This window comes from Arvicanthis niloticus, chromosome 27 (assembly GCF_011762505.2).
Source record: "Arvicanthis niloticus isolate mArvNil1 chromosome 27, mArvNil1.pat.X, whole genome shotgun sequence".
Classification (NCBI taxonomy): domain Eukaryota; kingdom Metazoa; phylum Chordata; class Mammalia; order Rodentia; family Muridae; genus Arvicanthis; species Arvicanthis niloticus.
Window position 1 is genome coordinate 26445939 of NC_133435.1, and position 17382 is coordinate 26463320.

The 17382-nt window shown below is 42.4% G+C and overlaps 1 long non-coding RNA gene across 1 annotated transcript; it reads left to right on the forward strand.

The window, feature by feature from the left end:
• The first annotated feature begins 2862 nt into the window (after positions 1–2862).
• On the forward strand, positions 2863–8800 carry LOC143439833 (uncharacterized). Its single transcript, XR_013107863.1, has 4 exons — positions 2863–3188; positions 4974–5054; positions 7245–7358; positions 8453–8800. It is a non-coding gene; the product is annotated as an uncharacterized LOC143439833 (long non-coding RNA).
• The last annotated feature ends 8582 nt before the right edge of the window (positions 8801–17382 follow it).

Consider the following 17382-nt stretch of genomic DNA (forward strand, 5'->3'; position numbering starts at 1 on the left):
TACACAAAATGCTTCGGAATAATTTGATTCAGTCGCATACATCATTTGGAATCAATGTCAGTCTTTAGACACTTTCATTTCATGATATAAAGTAGTTTTATATGAACAGTAAACATGAAGCTGATTATCTACACAGACTCAAAGTTCCCTACCAAAAGGGAACTTTACACTCTAATTAAGAACAAAGCACCTAATTGCGTGAGATTAGACTTCAGAATCACCTCTTTGTTTCTGTTTCACCTTAAAATGCTGAATGAGGAATCGGGGATATGGGGACAGTGGAGGACATAATTAATGGGCCGGGTCTCATAACCGCTTACGAGCCACACAGGTTAAGCCAGAAGGTTGGCCACAGTGCTGCAGTTAAGCTTTAGCTATTGGTTCTGTAGGCTTCTAGGCTGCATTCTGTCTGTTTGCCAAGCCGTGCGTACAAAGCTCTGTCTGCCTTTTTGTTTCTCTCCTGCCTCCCTGCCTTCTGATGTCAGCTTTCTGGCTTAGCTTCATCCTAAACTCATCTAGACTCGTTACCTGGGAGTTTACGAGAAAGGAGGACTCTTTTGCTTCACTTCAAACCTTCTGGATCAGAATCAGCACTTTAGTGAGGTCACATGTCCACATTCTAATCTTAGACAGCACTCCGAGCTCTGGTCCAGCACTGAAAACCTTGACTATCCAATTTGGGCTGGGATGGGTTAGTGGGCACGAAGGATCACTGGTTACTGTGTGGAAATGAAACTCCCTGGTCCCTGACAAAGAGATTTTGAGAGTGAGTCCAGATGGGGCCTAGGAACCTGGTTTCCTTGTTTGTATGCTGCTGCCTGGTTCTGAAGCCAGGCTCAGTTCTAGACTTTGCTTTCTACACAGTTTGATTTGAGTCCAGTTTTACTAATCTCTGATGTTGTACCTCAGTCTCTGCTGTGAAACTGGCTTGCAGTGTTGGCTTCAGAACAGCTCCACTCAAAGTTCATACTGAGGTAACATAGTCTCAGGAAGGAAGCTTGCAGCAGTTTGGCTTTAAGATTTCACACAAGACTGTGGAAATACCAGTTGTTCATATTTAGATGCTGGAGACGAAGCTTCTAGGGGTGATCAGAAGACACCGTTGTTAGGGGTGACTAGGAGACACTGTTGTTAGGGGTGATCAGGAGACACTGTTGTTAGGGGTGATCAGGAGACACTGTTGTTAGGGGTGACTAGGAGACACTGTTGTTAGGGGTGACTAGGAGACACTGTTGTTAGGGGTGATCAGGAGACACTGTTGTTAGGGGTGATCAGGAGACACTGTTGTTAGGGGTGATCAGGAGACACTGTTGTTAGGGGTGATCAGGAGACACCATTGTTAGGGGTGACTAGGAGACACTGTTGTTAGGGGTGACTAGGAGACACTTGTTAGGGGTGACTAGGAGACACTGTTGTTAGGGGTGATCAGGAGACACTGTTGTTAGGGGTGATCAGGAGACACTGTTGTTAGGGGTGACTAGGAGACACTGTGGTTAGGGGTGACTAGGAGACACTGTGGTTAGGGGTGATCAGGAGACACTGTTGTTAGGGGTGATCAGGAGACACTGTTGTTAGGGGTGATCAGGAGACACTGTTGTTAGGGGTGACTAGGAGACACTGTTGTTAGGGGTGACTAGGAGACACTTGTTAGGGGTGACTAGGAGACACTGTTGTTAGGGGTGATCAAGAGTACCTACCCTGTGAGTACAATACTGAGCACATGGTAAGTTCTTCATAAGTGTTGAATAAATGGATGTGTGATTATGGTATGTAGGGCTTGTTGGTTCACAGGTAGCCTTTGGAGTCAATGCCTAATTCTCATTGTTGTGCTAACCCTGAGTGGGAGCTGAACTTCTCTGTACTTCTATGCTTAGATTTCCTCATTCCTCTGACATACTGGACTGAACACATTCCATCTCCTACAGCTAAGAAGTACTTAGAACGCTATCTATACTTTTGGCTATTATTTTGCTTACTATGGTGTAACAAATCATTCTAAAACTTAGTTTTTAAATCAAAGTCTTATTTACTTGCTTATAACGTGAACAGGGCTAAGTAAGAACGCTGTCTGCTCTCTAAGACTAGTGGTCAAGTGTGCCTGAAAATTTCTTAGTACACATGTCAGTGACTTTGGCCAAGACAGCTCAGATGGTTGGAGACTGCCTGAAAGAGCTTACCTGACAAGGTTAAACATAAAACGCTTTCCTGTTAAAGCATTCTGTTACTTGGGGTCCTAGCTGAAGCCTTAAGATTCTTCCCTCCCTTCCTTCTTTCCTCCATCCCTCCTCTCTCCCTGTCTTCCCTCTATCCTTGTCTCCCCTCCCTCCCTCCCTCCCTCCCTCCCTCCCTCCCTCCCTCCCTCCCTCCCTCCCTCCTTCCCTTCCTTCCTTCCTTTTGGTTTTACAAGACAGGGTTTCTCTGCATAGCCTTGGTTCTTCTGGAACTCACTCTGTAGACCAGGCTGGTCTCAAACTCACATACCTGCCTGCCTCTACCTCCCGAGTACTGGGATTAAAGGCGTGTACCACCATTGCCTGGCTTAACAGCTTCCTTTCAATGTGGCCTCTCCTGTAATGTCTCCATGAATCTCTGAGTTGTAATATATAAAGTATGGCCGTTACACTTCCGAAAGAGAAAGCTTTGAAACTTTTTCTGGTTTTGGTGTTGTTGTTTGATTTTATTTTGAACCCAGAGTGTAGAGCATGTTTGGTAAACACTCTACTACTGACCTACATTGGTAGCCTTACATCATCTTAATGTCTAGCTCTGGCTGAGATAAAGATTAAGCTGTGTTCTACTTGGTTCTTAATTTCAGAATACTTGTCCTTGTGGGTCAGGTGACTCTTTGCTGTGGGGAATTGTGGTGGATAGCCCTAGCCTCTTGTTGTCATGGTAATTCCACTCCTGGGAGGGGCTGCGAAGGAGGAGTGAATCTTGTAAACCTTCTGTCCAATCAAAGTTGTTAAATAAAGGCTACAGCCAGTGATTGGGCAGTGGAAGAGGAGTGGGAGGAGCCAGAGGCAGGGAAAGAGGATAAGAGGTGGAGAGCTGTTGGAGTTGGAGGGAGTTGGCAGTTGGTGGAAGCAGAGGAGAGGCGGTTGGTGGAAAGGAGAGGATGAAGAAGACCTTGACCTAGGAAACCGCAAGTTGTTAAGAGCTCTCTTAGCCAGGAATAGTGTAGTTTAATGGTAAATCTGCCCAATCTAGGCATGCAGCATTCATTTGATATTTATTGATTTGTGTCTTTTCTTCTATGGACTCCCTATGGGCAAGAGATTTACCACAACAGGGAATTATGCACTGTATGGTAGCATTGCATATTTTGCCTGATAGTACCATGGGAATTGTCTAGCCGCTCTCCCTCCAAGTCTCCATTGTTTTCAAACACTATATATATTCTCAGGGTGAGGTAGGGGTTCTCTCATGGTTTAGAACCTGGGAGTCAAAGCAAATAACAGATCCATCCTGAATTCAAGGCACAGGAGGGGCTGGATCCCAAGAAAAATGATTCACTGACCAGTGAAGGTCAGCATGGACAGACCTGTGTCTCTGAACTTTCCTGTCCAGGAATCCTGATCCTGAGCGTTTCTCACAGGGTGAACTGCCTCTGGCTTTTACCAATGGCCTCTGTTTTGAACATCGCCCTTGGTTGTTGGCAATGTTCTGCAGCTTTCATACCTCTCTATTTTGGTTCCTCTTCTGTCCCATCCTTGTGACCTGTCACTTCTTTCCATCCATGCATGTCACTGAGTTGTTCCTACTGTTCATATCATAGCACATGAGCAGGCTCTGCAGACAGATAAGGCTCATCTGGCAGCCTCAGCACCCTGCCCACATACCCGCATGCTGTCTTCCTGAAAGTGTGTGCCTTATCACCCCCTCCTGCCCTCTCCCTTAACTCCTTTTTCTTAAAGATTCAGTTTATGGGCCCCTCTTCTAGGAAGCTTTCCAGGAAGGCCACTCTTCAATTTGACATAACAGTTTTTTGAGGGGAGAGGCCATTTTTTCTGACAGATTTCATCTCATCTTCATATTCCTACTTCAGCATCTATTGTATGAATCTATTGTATGGAAGAGCAACAGAGAGACACTTCAAAGCAGAGTTTAACGCTTGAGGAGATAAGAACAGCAGGGAATCTTGAGATGATAGATTCTAGAGGATTCTAGACTAGATTCTAGAGGAATCTAGAGGAAGAACCTCTGGGTGGGGGTCGCTATCTTATAAGCTGCAGCTCAGAGTTCAGTGAGGCTTGAATAGTGGTTGTGGTCTCTCTCTCTCTCTCTCTCTCTCTCTCTCTCTCTCTCTCTCTCTCTCTCTTTGTGTGTGTGTCTAAAGCAGTAAAGAGGCTAGGAGTCTGTAAGAAAAAGAGGAGTGTAATGAGTGGTTATCTATCAGACGGGTAACAGAAGAGGTCAGTGTTAGGGTTTGTAGGTCAAGGGAAGGGCTCCATACTTCCCGATGATATGATGAGAAGCCACTACAGAAGTTTCCGTGTAGAGAAAGACCAACATTGACCTCTGCTCTTGGGATTATCTGCTTCCGTATTCAGAAGACTGGCAGGGAAGAGCAGCTCCAGTAGTCAGGAAGCAAATGCAGCAGGAAAGATGGTGGCTGTTCCTGACATAATGAACGGGATGGATGGGAGTAGAGGTCACTCTGAGGCTTAAGGAGGGTGAGGTGAAGGATGGATGATATGTTCTGACAGAAAGCAACTTCTTGGAGAAGGAAATTTAAAGCTCAGTATTGCTGTGCTGAATTTGAGACTCGTATTACATATTTAGTTGGCTATGTTCTAAACAGTTGACAAGTAAAAACTGTCTACAGAAACTGGACAAATGAATGTGGAAATCATTAGCTTGAGCACATAAGCTGAAACAAATGTTTAAGACTAAGAAAATAATAACCAAATACAATGAATAAACACAATAGAAGTTTATTTTCCACTGTTCAACAAGTCTGAAAAAATTTCTAGGTCATTGGCAAACTGTGACTGGATGCTTCTCTGCAGAGAGTTGGGAACAAAAACCCTGTAGAAATGGTTCAACAGAAAATGGTAAGAGAAAGAAATAAAATCGCAGACTATCCATAAAGAATCCATCAAAGGGATGTTGTTACAAAGGAGGTTCAAGAAAATGGGAGGCAGCTTGAGGACAACATAGGCCTGAGACATTTCTGTTGGTATTTATTTATTTATTTTAAATTTGCTGTTCCGGGATCTACCCAGGCACACACACGTGCTAGGGAAGTTCGGTGCAGCTGAGCTACTACCTTGACCCCAGTGATTGATTTTTAAAGTTTTTTTTTATTTTAAATAGAAAAAAGTTGAGATATTTAAATATTAATGGAGAGAGGAAAGAGGGAAGATGCAGGGAGCTGAGGGATTTCAAGAGCCCATTTTGAGTATGTAGAGGAAATCTCCGAGTGAGGGGCTTTTGGTAGGACATGGCTGGCTTGTCTGCCACAGCAGTGGAGCTTGTCACACAGAGGCAGGGACGGTGATTGTCCATTTAGGTTTATCTCAAACTGGGGGAGGGGTGGCATGGAGTTTGGATCACAGAACTTTCAGTGTTTCCTCTGGAACAACACTGATCGCCCAGAATGGCTGGACACTCTAGAGTCATGGAAATGCATCAAAGAAGTTAGTTCCAAGCACTGCCATATTAAAAATAATTCACCATTTCTCAGTGACTTCTACACGCTACAAAGCATTTACACAGTCTAAACCTCACATTGGGCAATGTGGGGACATTGCAACACAGAAGTTGTAGTTCTTAGGTCTGGGGTTGTAGCTCAATACTACTGAGTACATGCTGTGTGTGTGTGGTCTCCGGCACTTCCCCTCCCCATAAAACCAACCAACCAACCAAACAAACAAACAAACAAAACCAAACTGGAGTTCTTGTTCTAGAGTAAGAGAGACACAGACATGACTACATACAAGACGAGCCATTTGTGATGGCTGTAAGCCGTCTAAGATGCACGCACTCCACGTTACTCAGGATGTACCATCCACAGGTAATAGTCAATAAAAGCAGCAGGAAGCCTTCCCCGGGATTTGACTCTTCCCCAGCACCAACACATCTGTTATCTTTCCTTCATCTTTACAGCAATCCATTGTAGGTGGCGTTGTTGTAATCTCCACTTTACAATTGGGGAGAAAAATAATTAAGCAATTTTCTCCAGCTCACACAGGGAGTGTTAGAGAAAGCCCTGGAAGCTTGGTTGATTCCATAGTGTAAACTTTCAGTACTACATTGGATTGACTCCTAGAAATTACTGTAATAAATGGGAATAAATGAGCGCCTGAGACAAGTACCATTCAGATTTAGAAGACAAATGGGTACATTTTGGTTGAGACATTCAAAGCAGACTTTAGAACAAAGTGTCATCAAATGAAGCCATAGAAGGTAGGAACTTCACAAAGCAGAGGTGAGAGAACAGGTCAGGCACAAGATCCCTTAAATCAGTGGTTCTCAACCGATGGGTTGTGATCCCATGACGGGGTATCAGCTGACCTTTCACAGGGTCACCTAAGAGCGTCCTGCATATCAATTTACAGTACGATTCACAACAGTAGCAAAACTACAGGTATGAAGTAGCAACAAAAGCAATTTTACGGTTTTGGGTCACCACCACATGCAGAACTGTACTAAGCAGTCACAGCCTTAGGAAGGCCGAGAACTGCTGCATAAAAGTAACTTTTGTTCACTCTCTACTATCCTGTTGGATTTCCTGATCAGCTTGGCTTTCCTGCCTTTGAATTTGCATCAGTCCTGAAGCTGAACAACCAATCTGTAAAGAAAGATTTGTTTAGCTCAGTTCTGGGAGCCGAAAGTCCTGATTCTACAGATCCGTGTGTTTGGCCTTTGCTGAGGGTCTCCTGGTAGATACATCAGAACAGGAAATCACAGAGAGGAAACCAAAGAGACTGAGGAAGCGCTACACTTGTTCTGTCATAACAAGCTATGTCATGGGAACTGACTATACAGTCCCATGAGAACAATTCAACTTCTGTCAAGGGCAGTGTCCTGAGTCCCCTGCACTAGGCTTTACCTCCTAAGAAGTCTACCACTTTCTACTAACTATAATGAGAACCAAACCCCTATCACACAGACCCTTGCAGGGCACAAGCAAACCCTGCCTAAACCTAGGCAATCTCCAAAACAGATGTTTAGTGTTTCAGGATGGAATCACAGAGTGCCACCTGACTTTCTTGCATGCTGATTTTTTTTTTTTTCTCTAGATTCCTAGAATGGACAGGAGAACTCTACTGGTCTTCAGTGAAGTGAATGAATGAATTTATGACTTACACATTGCATTTTAATGAATGACAACCATTCAGAAAAGTAGATAAACAGCAAGTATCTTTGTTCAGTGAACACTTCTGTTTGTCCAACATCCAGATTAAGCAATATAGCATTCCAGAACCCCAGGAGCTCTTTCCTGCTGCTTTCTGATTTGTTCGTTGCACTACTGTGACTTGAACCCCGGGCTTTCCGCATGCTAAGCAAATGCTCTGCCGCTGAGCTGCAGTCCTAGTCCTGTCACGGCTGTGTTCTAATCGATGCCACCAGTCCTTGTCAGGTTAATGCCTAACTTCTCCAATGAAGGATTGATTCTATCTACTTTTGAACTTTATACAAGCAGAATCCTACATTCTGTTCTTTGTATATGGACTCTTCTGTTTAGTATAGTATTTGTGAGTTTCACCTGCATTATCAGATACAGCTGGAGGCTTTTCCTTCTCACTCATAAAATCTTCTTTTTAAGCCTGGTCCAGTGGTGCATGCCTTTAATCCCAGCACTTAAGAGGCAGAGACAAGTGGACCTCTTAGAGTTCAAGACCAGCCTGTTGGTCTCATATATCATGTTCAGTCAGTTAGGGCTACAAAGTGAGACCCTGACTCAATGAAAAACAAAACACAAGAAGACCCTGAGTAAAATATGTTCTTTTTTAAAAAAATCATTTTACTAAGTGTGTGTGTTTCTCTTGCTGTTCACTTTAGGCGTTGGGTAGGAAATCAGTGCGTCACACACACTACAGCAAGCATTACCATCAAGTTACACCTCAGGCCTGCTTCATTGCTGATGCAAACATGTGTATAGACAATTGCCAGTTTGGGAAAATTAATAATAGTGTTATATGGATGACACTTCCCCCTCCCCCTCCTTCTCCCTCATCTTCCTATTCCTCCTCCTCTTCTCCTCTCTCCCCACTGCTTGTTAGGATTTTTCTGTGTAACCTAATATAGCTTGGAACTCATAGCTTGGAACTCATGAACTTTCTGACTCAGAATCTCAAGTGCTGATATTAGAGTCATGTGCCACCATGTTTAGTAACAGGAGCATTGTTGACCACACTTTCTGTAAATGCATTTACCTTCTTCTGGGCATAAACCTGTACATACATTTAAAGATATGCAAGACTTTATCTCCGTTTTCTCTTTTTAGTGAACTTATGTCCTGGCTACTTGCTGACCCTTTAAAACATCTAAACAGCTACTTGTCATGCTCTTGCTTATTGAGGAGCCACCGAAGCCTTCAGTGACCGGGTTCCCAGTGTACACTGTGGAGATGAAGATCGATTACTACACGTAGGCACTTCAGTAAAGATCAAGTAAAACCGGATCTACAATCTTCCTGGGTAGCCCTGCTCCAAAGCTGGAAGCACAACCAAGCCTCATTGCTGCTAAGGAGTCCCCCTTACAAAGTTTTTCTAGATCATTGTGCTTGGCCTATAGGGCTTTCTTTATCACTGTGCACACATGATACACTATAATATTGATTTGACTGGTTTGATTCTTGATGCTATGTTTTGTTCTCGTTTAAAAGATTATTTGTGTGTGTGTGTGTGTGTGTGTGTGTGTGTAAAATACCATGTGTGCCTACAAAGGCCAGAAGACCCCTGGAGCAAGAGTTACAGGTAGTTGGGCCCCACCCAGTGTGAGTGCTGGAAACTGAATTTATGTTCTCTGGAACTGAATTTATGTTCTCTGGAAAAGCAGCAAGTGCCGTTTCTTTGACCCCCATTTTTGTTTTGCTCTTGAGGCAAAGTTTCACTCTATATAGCCTGGGCTAGCCTCAAATTTGTGAAACCCTTCCTTTGGCCTGCTGGGTCCTGGGTTTTCAGCATATACTGATACCTCTTCGTAGTACATGATCCTATACTACTTGATAGATTAGTCATGAGCCATGCAAAACTATCGAATATTTCGAAGTGAGTCTATTGTGAGAAATCAATATTTAAATTCCTTCCTTCCTTCCTTCCTTCCTTCCTTCCTTCCTTCCTTCCTTCCTTCCTTCCTTCCTTCCTTTTAAAATGATATTCCAGTCAGTGACAGAAAACTGTTAACCATGCTGAAGCCCTTGGGCTGTGAGAATCTGCTGCTTCAGTTGTACATTTTGTGAACTCAAATTGACATCAAGTATTTTTAATAACTATTTCACAACCAAATTGAGACTTACTTTAAGTATAAAAGACACAGCAAAAATGTCTTCAAAGGGTCCAGGATGGGATGAACTGTTGATACGGCTCATCAATGAAGAAAACTCAGTCTTGAGGAGAACCTCAGCTCAGTTCCCTGTACCCCACCGGGTGACTCACATTGCCTAGAACGCCAGCTCCGGGGGATCTGACGCCCTCTTCTGACCTCTGAGAGCACCTGCACACACAAGCCATATGCTCACACAAACGCTCGCAATCAGGAAGATGAAGATAATAAATATATTTGATTGTATTAAAAGAAAGCTGGGTAAAAATGTCTAACACACATGCCACATGCCCCTGTATACATGGCTGTGTCAGGAAAGGGGGTGAATTTCTTAGAGGAGAATGAGAATAAGTTATTGGGGCGAATGTAACCGGATGCGCTTCGGGCTCTGCCTCTTGAATAGGCATTGCTAGCCAAGCGTGTCACTCAAATGCCAGGGTCCCTTCCGGAAATCGGCAATGTGAATATTGTGGCACATTCTACGCACACTTGCTGGGGTCCATTTAGCTTTTTATGTTTCCTGTGGCATTGGCTTCACCTCCCCTACCTGTTGCTCTCTGTGGGTCAGCCCTGAGGTATCTGTTACTGCCTGAGGCCAGAGCCAGTGGTTATGGCACAGAGGATCAAAGAGCAGGGAAATGGAGGGAAATAATGTATAATTTATACCCAGAATGCCCCTGCAATATCTAGCTCAGACATAGACTTCACGTGGAACTCAGCCCCCCACCCCCACCCCATCTGCTTTTGTATCTCTTTTCTTTGTGTCTGAGAGCCAGTGGCTGACAATCAGTGGAAAATAAGTGTCTGTGCAGAGACTGGGGGATTCTGTGAGAAGTGCCTGAAACCAAGGCAGCTCCACACCTCACTCTTTCTGCCTACCATCCAACCCAGCTCTTTCCTGCACACCACCCAATGGCCTCTGGGGGTTGCATTGTCACATCAAGAAGACAGAAATTGCCAATTATTTTCTGTTCTCCAGCGGTGCATTTATGTTAAGATATTCTTATTTATGCTGAATTTTATCCCACCCTATACCTCTCTCTCTCTCTCTCTCTCTCCATCTTATCATTTTAGATGCAAGAAAGCAGCAAGAACTTATTGATGAGCTCATGGACCTTAGGCAATGATGAGTGTACTTATAAACAGCTACTGTTGCCTGTTTCTGTGAAGTCTTTCTGAGTACAGTGCTAGGCTGATGCTGAGATCATTAAATCCTTTGATGGTGCCACTTTAAAAGAGTGCTAATGACTTTAGAGTGGAAATAGGACATTCAATTGAAACTTAGTTTATTGATTCAAATAGGGAACAACAATACACACACGTGCACACTCACACACAGGTCTTCTCACTCTGTAAGTAATATAAATGCGATTATAACATTTCACTTAAAAAGACAATGTTATTTCAAATGCTTTCAGTTTGTTCTTGTGTGTTTTGGAATTTTATCTGTTTGTCTTTTAAATAGAGTCTGGTTATATAACTCAGACTAACTAATTCTGATCCTCCTGCCTCAGCATCTTGAGAGTTCTGCCTATAAGTATCTGCTTTCACTCTAGGCATCAGTTTACTTTCTTTCATTTAAATCACATTTATTTTTAACTGATGCATAAAGTTAAACATTTTTACATATCAGTGGCCTAAAATGTGATATTCTTGTATAGTTGTACTTCGCATAATATAAATCGGGTTAAACACATTTTCTCAAATGTTCATTATTTCTTGTGAGATTTTCACTGTTGTTCTGAGACACAGTCTGGCTAATCAGCACAGGTGAGCCTTGAACTCACAATTCTCCTGCTTCAGCTTCCTCATACCGGGACTATTGTATAGATGTGCCAACTTCTTTGGACATGTCTTGATTAATAGTAATTTTTAATATTTCTGACATTATTATATGCCAGTCAGGAGTCTCAGATGTTCATTGATACTATCTCACTAAAATTCCAGTCCAAATATTATCTTTTTAATGAGGATTGGCCTGGCCTTCTTCAGTCACTTTATTGAGGCCTTTTATCCCTAATTGAACACTTTATTTGGTTATGTGTTCATGAATCGCTCTCGAATCCTCTCCCCAAATACCTTGTTTATTATTTTATTGGAACAGCAAGCTTTCCCCCACCCCTGTCTTGGATTCTACTATAACCACCTAACAACATAACCACAGACCCATGAAAAGTGGCACCACAGCAAACACACAATGTATATTTATTGAATTGCAAAGAGAATAAAGAACTGCATAGATGAAAACTCTTGAGTCCCCAGAGACTAAAAGGATAAAGTTACAAAGCTGTGTGGCAGGCAGCAAAAACCCTGCTGCACTCTGCAATATTGTCCTTACCTCATGTGGGCTGTAGAAGGAACACACCTTGTCTTAAAGAAATCACTCCCCATTCAATAAACACTTGCTAAGCCCAGCGTTAAGCACCAGGAACACAGAAGCAGACAATACAAACACAAGCCATCCAGTGTCAAGGTGTTTTGTCTGGACTTGACTAGAGAAGACAGACATTCTAGGTAATAAATGAGATACACACTCTTAAAGAGGTGCACCAGGGGTGGATGGGGTCAGAAACGATAGTAAGGTAGGCTACCAAGTCAAGGGAGTCACGGGTGGCTTCCGAGGCTTGTTCTCTGAAGGAAGACTGCTCCAGAGACAGAGGAGTACAGAGCACAAGTTGTGTTATGATAAGAACAGGAAGGCAGGGAGTAAACAGAGAATAGCCATGAAGTTGTTTATGAAAGTAACCATCAAACACAGTTAATGCTGTGTCTGAACAGAGCCGATAGATGATGGGAGGTGGGCTTGGGAGAATTCGAGAGTCAAGGTCACAAAGACACTAAGGTAGTAGCACTCGGGCTGTGGGCTTTCTCTGGTGGACTCAATGCTGCAAGAGGAGAACATCGCCTTCCTCTTCCTTCCTTTTTTATCTGTTTATTATTTTTTAAGACTGGAATTCTTGTTGGTTTTGAATGAACAATTCTCCTGCCTCACCCTGGGATTAACCTTCAGTTCCTTTTCCCATATTTTTTCTTAGGGAGTATGTGTGTATGTGCATGTATGCATATATGTGTATGTGTGTGTATATGTATATATTTGTGTATGTGCATGTGTGTATGTGTGTATATGTGTGTGTATGTGCATGAGTGTATATGTGTGTGTATGCTTGTGTGTATATGTGTTTGTGTATGTGAATGTGTGTGTATGTGTGTTTATGTGTGTTTGGGGGGATGCCTGTGCCACCACACACATGTGGGGATCACAGGACAGTTTTTAGGAGTCAGCTTTCCTAACATATAGGCCCCAAGGATTGAGCTCACATAGTCAGGTTTGATGACAGACTTTAGCACTTGCTAACCCATCATCCTGGCCTTCCATTTTAGTTTCAGTTTTTTGAATAGTTACCACATTTCCTATAGCTAAATGCATACATACATCTTACACAAATGCATAAAATGTCCCCTCCTTGCTTTTTTCTTCACCATCTAATCCTCAGGCACCTCACTCCACCACTCTTTCCTTTTTTAGTTTTTTGTGTGTCCTTTCAAAATTATCTCATACAAGTAAATAAGTAATTATTTTGTCAACTTTTAATGTACAGCAAAGCATACTTTATATGCCACTGTATACTCTATTTAACATCTTACTTTTGAAATCTTTCCACACACAGCATCCAAGCACTTCCTCATGTTTTGACAGCTGTGTGGTGTCCATATGGATGCATCATAATTGACTTAACTTGTCTTCTATTGACAAATTTCTGGAATATGTCCAGTCTTTGATAAATGAATAGGTATGGTATCGTATATCTGTGTAAATATATTTATAGTTTTCAGAGTTATTACTAAATTGCTCACAATGGGGGTTATATAAAAATGTTCCCAAGGAGTTAAAAAAAATCTATAAAACTAACCATGAAGCTAAAGAATCAAGAAAGGTGACCATATTAGTAACCATATTAGTAACCATGTAGACCATTTTAGTAACCATATTAATATGCTCACTTATTTTCCAAAACTACACTGGCTACAACTAAAACTTAGAAATGGAAAACTACATGGTATGTTTGGATCAAATCTAGATATGAACTGTTTTAATGCTGTGGCTTATGGAACCTGGAAGGCCTTTTTTTATGAAAAGCAAAATAAATTGAATAAATCCAAATTGGCAGTATTGGATGTAGCACATATGGGGGGGGTGTCCTAAGATGTAAGAAGCATCGTTAGCCTTGGGGCACGACTGATATGTAGGGGATGCATATATTCACATGTGGGGAAAGCCATTAGTTTTCCTTTTCTATCAGAGTCATATTCACATGTCATGAGTTGCTGCCCCCAGCTATGTGTTGGTGAGATATGGGTCCATAGGCTACAGTGCTGGCAGCTTCTGAAGGATGTAATATTGTCTGAATTTGCATATCTCCTCAAATGGGTTCATTCTGTTTATGTGACATCTTTCATCTTAGAAACTACCTTTCAGAGATTTCTTGTCAGTTAGCAATATGAGCATGATATGGAAGAAATTGTGTCATAAAGAAAAATTCATGGGAAGAGTTCAAGAGGCCTCCGCCAATCTCATTAATTTGGTAATATGCATAAAGGTTCCAGCTGGTGAGCAGTTAGATGTGGGAAATTACTTTCTTATAGCAAGGCCAAAGGAAAGAAGCTGACGGGTTTCCTCTAATGACCTGCAGCCAACAGCAGCTGGTTTGTCTGCTCAGAGGTTTGCTGCTGTCATCCTGTAGGCAGTCACTGCATGATCGCTTTAGGAAGAGAAGACAGGCAGCTGGTAGGGGGCACACAGTCTTTGCAGTAGCAGACAAGAGACAACAGCCAGAGAGAGAGGAGAGACAGTAGAGTCGGCTCTAGGTATAGAGACATCCACCGTATCAGTTTAACACTAGCCCAAAAGAATATACAGAACATGGAACAGATATTAGAAATTCAGGTTGCCTGGCAGCTAGCATTATGGTTTTGGGGAACTGATTACATTTAACATAAAAAGACTCACAAATGATATTTAAGATATATCGGCATTATCAAATTATAGGAACTTTGGAAGGATTCCATATCCAGCCACCTGCACTAGAAGATCTAGGACTTTAAGTTATGTTAGATTTTAGCGAAATGTACCTCATGCGCTGTGATCTGCCTGTCCTTTATATCTGTCACCCAAATGTCTGTGGCTGAGCTACTGTGTCCATGGAGAAGAGATTTGCTGAGTGCTGGAAAGAAACTTTTGCTTTTTTGTTTGTTTTCTCTTTTATTTTCTTTAAGGAAGACACAGCAAGTTAGAAGGAGAAAGTCAGTGGTGCCTGCATGGAAGACCGCTAATTCACAACCTCAAAGTGACATGGAAGAGATACCACCCTTTGCCCTTCTTGTTTTACTATTTAAGCAAATGTGTGTATCATTATTATTAATAGCTTCATTAAAATTTATCTTAGTCTCATGATATCTCACCAGATGGTGGAAAGTGAAACCCATCAGCCTCTGATTGTCCACATCACCACAGAGAACTGGGTATGGAGACCATAACCTCTCCTGTGATTTGAAATTTTTATAAATGAACTGAGTGCCTCTCAGAAAGCTCCAGCTTTCTGGTCAACAACAAACCACCTCTGAGACAAGGGAACAACGCTGCTATATGCTTCATATCCAGGATGCCAAAGCTACAGGAGAACCAACAAGTGTGGGCACCTTAGCAAGTTATATTGCCGTTATCTACTAGCCTAGCAAGGTCCTGTGGTGAGAGACCCCGTGGGAACCTTGGCCAGTGGTTAAACAGGTCAGCTATGAGTCCTGTGCCAACTTGGATGGATGATATCATTTGGCACAGCTCTGTATTTGCTGGGAAGATTTCCCAGTGCCTGTATGACACAGAGGTGCTTCCTTGTACATTAGCAAAAGAAGCACATATTTGGATGAGAGTGTGGGAAAGGGAGAAGCCGAGGGGAATGAGGATGTACAACTCTCTGTTCTAAAATTCTCTGTCTCTCTGTCTTTCTCTCTCATGTGTGTATGCTGTGGGCATGCATGCCATAGCACATGAGTGGTGGTGACAGGCAAATTCATGGGTCAGCTCTCTCCTTCTACCCTTACATGGCTTCGGGGGACTGTACTCGCGTTGCCAGACCTGTGCAGCAAGCACTTCTACCAGTTGAGCCATCTCGACAGCTTGAATTCTGGACCTGGCTATTTCAGAGATTTTCATGGTTTCTATTTTTGAATTCTGATCATGACTATTAATACTTAAGGAGTCCGAGCTTTCATTTCAAAGAGTCTGCTTTTTATTTTTGGAATTCCTTGTAGTTGACAGGTTCATTGGTTATAAAAACTCAACTTAAAAGGGGGGGATAGCTAATGTTTTAGTTGGTGTTCTTCAGGAGTGTGTGTGTGTGTGTGTGTGTGTGTATACCTCTGTGTGTGTGTGTGCCTCTGTGTGTGTATGCCTCACTCTCTGTGTGTATGTGTGTTATTAACTTACATGATATGTTATCAGAGATTGATTAGTTCCATGGTAGCTGTCTTTAGGCTGGAGAGCTCAGGAGACTGGCAGTTTCTCAGTCTAAGAAGCAGGAAGACCCAGTAAAAAGTGAAAGGCTACAAAACCCTTTGGGGTGTTTGTTATCCACATAGAACTATGCTCAAAAGCTGAAGAATGTGGAGTGTGTCTCCAAAAATCAATGGCAGCAGGCAACAACAACAACAACAACAACAACAAGAACAACAACAACAACAAAACACCAGACCAAAAAGTCTTCAAGACAAAGCAAAACTGAAAAGCTCAAAAGAAGCCAAGCAGGACTGGAGAGATGACTCAGAGGGTAAAATCCTAGATACTGAGCCTGACCACTGGGGTTTGATGCTCAGGGTCTGATTTATGTAAGTTTCTCTCTGACCTCCACACACATGCTGAGGATTGTGCAAGTAAAAAGAAGAGTCAAGTAGCCTGTTACAAGGGTCTTCTGCTACTGTGTCACAGGGCAGCCTACTGGCGGGTGTCAACCACAGTAATGGCAGATTTTTCTCTCTCAACTTGGTTGTAGCTTGCCAATGTACTTTGGAAACACTCCCTCAGACACACCCAGAAATGTGTTTTACTAACTTTCTAGGAATCTCTCAATCCACTCAACAACCACAGTTACCACCACAGGACTGACTGCAGAACTGGTCACACTAGCAGAAGATTGGAGAGAGTTGGCAAACCACCTGCCGGAGTCTGATTTAAAAAAATGATTGTACAGTCATTGGCTGGATTGTGATCTCACGGCATAATTGAGGAGCATTAGATGGTGGGTCCAATGCATGAGGATTCTGGGTATAAACATCGCTATTTGCTGTTCTCAGCTTCTGTCTGCTTGGTGTCCTTTGCACGTAGGGTTCTTAGCGGGGTTTTTTTTTTTTTTTTTCGAGTTTTTTTACACACCGATAAATTTACATATAGAGTCTCAGTTTTCTTTCCAGTTGGTTAAAGAGCATGGTAGTCTGCTCACTACCTTCTCTCTTAGGAGATCCAATCCATTCACTTAGCTGGCCTTTGTGTGTCACAATAGTACTTTAAAGTTTTCTTTATGCAAGCCTTATGTATTTCTTGTGTTTATTCTAAGATATTACATAATTTTGTTGCTTTTATTTTCTCTTCCATTCTCTCTTTGCATGTGTGTTTGTGTGTATGTTTGTGTGTGTGTGTATGTGTTCATGTAGGTATGTATGCCAGTGTGTGTGTTTGTGTTCATGTGTATATATGTTTGTGTATATATGGTGTGTGTTTGTGTGTATGTGTGTGCATGTGTTCATGTGTGTGTGTTTGTATGTATATGGGCATGTGTTTGTGTGTATGTGTCTTTGTGTGTGTGTTCATGTGTGTGTGTTTGTGTATGTGTGCAAGTA